Genomic DNA, 4,141 nt, shown 5'->3' with positions numbered 1-4,141 from the left:
GCTTACGGTGGGTTAGAGCAAAAAATCATACTTTTATTATAAAATATTACAAACATATGGAAAAGTGCACAGAATAATGTATCAAATACTCATGTACCCTAAATTTTGTTATTTGGGCATGCTTACCTACTTTTTTTTTTTTTTTTGGCCTCACTGCACGGCATGTGGGATGTTAGTCCCCCAACCAGGGATCGAACCTGCATCCCCTGCATGGAGTCTTAACCACTGGACCGCCAGGGAAGTCCCTATTTGTCTTTTTAAAGAAATAAGATACTACAGATGAAGCCCCCTTTGTACTCCTTCCAGATCCACTCCCCTCTCTCCCTCCCCCAAGGTAATTACTATTCTGAAATTTATCTGTATTCTTCCCATCAATGTTTCTATACTTTCACTTATAGGTATGTGTCCATAAAAACAGTACTTAGTACTGTTTGGTGTATTTTTTAAATTCTATATAAATAATATCAAACTGTATGTATAACTTCCAAGTTTGTTTTTTACTCAATATTATGTTTGTAGGATTTATCCTTGTGGCTACGTATAGACCAAATTAACTGATTTTTATTTCTATAAAGCATTCCACATATTAATATACCAACATTTAGTCATCTCATCTCTCACTGGTGGAAATTTTACTATAAAAAGCAACACTCTGTGTGCAAGAGTTCTCTAGGGTTTATACCTAGAAGCCCAGTGGCTGGCTAGTACCACGTCCCTTTCAAAACCTGTGAGAAAACAAAATAAAACAACCAAACTCCAAACTGTTCTCTAAAGTGGTACCAATATATACTCCAGCCAGCAGTATATGAAAATCCCAGTTATTCTAACATCCTTGCCAATGCCAACTTGGTAGTCTCAGACTTTAAAAATTTTCCAGTCTGATGAGTATGAAAATGGTGTCTCAATATTGTTTAATTTGCATTTCCTAATTGCTAGTCAAATTGAATATCATCCATCTGGGTTTCCCCTTCTGTGAATTGCCAGTTCATATCTGTTTGCTCATTTTTCCCATTGGCTTGTATATACTTCTTATTGCTTTATAAGAGTGATTTCTATATTCTGGATAATAGAGGTACACAGAACACACATGAATGACGTCCATGTTCAGTCAAAGTGAAGGCCAAAGCTGAATATCATTATCATAGCATAAACTCCTGAATTACAAGAATAATTCTGAAATTTTATCAGTAAGGGTTTTTACAATTACAATTTTATTAACAAACTTTTAACAATTTGACATTATAATGCAGGAATATGAATTTCTCAGTGCTGTCAGCAGCTAGACTCCTCCTGTGCTTACTAGAGTGCACATTTTCAGTACTAAACACTACTCACCTTCCACTGAGATCAGTGGAAAAATAAGATATTTACACTTATACGTGGACTCTAAAATATGACACAAATGAACTTATCTACGAAACCGAAGCAGACTCACAGATGTAGGAACAGACTTGTGGTTGCTGGGGGCGGGGGGAGGGGAAGGGATGGATTGGGAATTTGGGGTTAGCAGATGCAAACTATTCTATACAGAATGGATAAACAACAAGGTCCTACTCTACAGCACAGGGAACTATATTCAATATCCTGTGATAAAACATAATGGAAAAGAATATGAAAAAGAATGTATATATATATATGTATAATATGAATATATGAATCACTTTGCTGTACAGTAGAAATTAATACAACATGCAAATTATATTTGAATAAAATAAATTTTTAAAAAATGAATAAGATATTTAGGGCACTTCTCATTTTTCTCTAAAACTTTTTTCTTTTGAACTCTTTATAATCTTTATTAAGTCTGAACTAAAGGTGATTTATAATAAATGTTGTTATACATGATTTTGGAGTTTTTCTACCACATGAAATTTTGACATGGAAAAGATGGCATTTTGCTCTTAATCCATCTTCGCAAGCTATGAGGAATTCTCAAATAAGGCTTATAGTCTAAATGGAACTAAGCAACTAAAAATTAAATATAATTCTTAAATTTTATTTTGTTTAATGTTATGAATGCTCTGTGTGGAAACAACTCTTACAAACAATAAAATTATTGTATAATCAAATATCTATTATTCTGCCTTGGATTATTATATAAAATAACATAAACATCTGTTAGTTCAAAAAGCATATAATGCCTTTCCTAAAATTGTCTAGCTAACATACTCTCTCTTAATATTGGCATTAAAGGTCAACCTATGTCCCTATTTAACTATGAAATCTCTTAATCGCTTTTTGACATAAAATTAACAGCTTGCCCAATCATTAATTATTGCAGAATTTGCTCTTGCAATAATAAATAAAACTTTATTCTTCAAGGGACTGATAGAATTTCAATATATAAAACAAACGTTTTTGGCTTCAAGTTACATCTGGAATATTTTCCTTCATGCCTTTTGCTGTTTATGTTCTGTATAAGAAATCGTGAAGTTATAATATTCTCCTGTATTTTCTTATGAAGGTTTTAAAGTTCTGTTTTTCACATATAAGACTTTAACCTATCTGAATTTTTTTTTCAGGGTTACGATGTCAAGTACTGGCTTAATTTAATTTTTCCATGTGAGTAACCAATTGTCCCAGCAGATTTATTAAATTATCTATCTTTACCCACTAATTTGTAATGCTCCCTCTTTGAATACAAAGTTTCCATATGCATGTGGATTTTTTTTTTCTGGATTCTCTATTCTGCTCCATTGATCTATTTATCTATACCTTCTTCTCCTTCAAAATTATTTTGGCTGTCCTTGGCCCTTTGTTTTTTCATATAAATTCTAAAATTTGTTTTCCCAGTTACATGAAAAAATCTTTGGGTATTTTAATTGGATTTGTGTTGAATTTTAAATTAGTGAGATTTTTTAAAATTCCATGAACATGCTCTATTTCTCCATTTATCTAGGTCATATTTATGTGTTACAATGAAATTTTTAACATATTCCATGTAAGTTTTGCATTGTTGGTTAGATATTCCTAGGAACATTATATGTTTAGTTGCTGTTGTGAAAGTCTTTTATTTTTATTTTTTTTTAATTAATTTATTTATTTTTGGCTGCGTTGGGTCTTCGTTGCTGCGCGCCGGCTTTCTCTAGATCAGGCGCTACTCTTCGTTGCCGTGCGCGGGCTTCTCATTGCGGTGGCTTCTCTTGTTGCAGAGCACGGGCTCTAGGCGCACGGGCTTCAGTAGTTGTGGCACGCGGGCTCAGTAGTTGTGGCTCGCGGGCTCTAGAGCGCAGGCTCAGTAGTTGTGGCGCACGGGCTTACTTGCTCCACAGCATGTAGGATCTTTCCGGACCAGGGCTTGAACCCGTGTCCCCTGAATTGGCAGGCGGATTCTTAACCACTGTGCCACCAGGGAAGCCCCTGAAAGTTTTTTTAAAAAAACATTTTCTAATAGGTTGTTGCTGGCATATAGGAATGTTCAATTTCTGTACACTGATCTTGTCTCCAGCAACACAGCTGAACTCTCTTGTTGGTTCTAATAGTTTGTTGTAAACTCTCTCGAATGGGGTGCTGTTGATGCCCTGTCCCATACCCCTTGGCTCATCTCTGTGTTCATCTACAGCTGTGGTAGAAGGTATTTGTCAAGCTGACTACTCTCCTCCTAAAAGGCATGAGTGTCTCTGCTTCTTTCCTTGAGGGCTTTGTCCAGCAAAACAAGAGCTTGGAGACACCACCGGGAAGGCTGTGGGGGAGCTAACACCTCTGGGGTAATATTCAACCAATGGGGGTGGGGAGAGTCAGTGGATAAATGCTCCAATCTCCCTGTCCTTCAGCAGAGTGGTTCTGACACATGTGCCACATGTGTGGCACACAGAGGGTCCTAGTGAGGTTGATTCCCAGATACGCATAGTGCCAACCAGCTCATTAATACATCTTGTATTGCTTTTTCTCCCATTCCCATGTAACTTCCTCACTCCCTCACTTGTGCTTATTTGGATCACCTCTCAAATAAACTACCTGCCCCCAAATCCTACTATCTAAGGGTCTGCTTTTAGGAGAATCCTAACTAAAATAAGTGGTTTATCTAGTTAATCTTATCATCTTTAAATAATGAGTCTTTTCCAACTCCTATACCTTTTTCTCCTGGTCTTACAACACTGGTTAGGAACTCCCCCACCGCCAGTACAGAGTAAATATAAAA

The sequence above is a fragment of the Balaenoptera borealis genome (assembly GCF_965194805.1).
Source record: "Balaenoptera borealis genome assembly, chromosome: X".
NCBI classification, from domain to species: Eukaryota; Metazoa; Chordata; class Mammalia; order Artiodactyla; family Balaenopteridae; genus Balaenoptera; species Balaenoptera borealis.
This window is presented reverse-complemented; position numbering follows the sequence as displayed.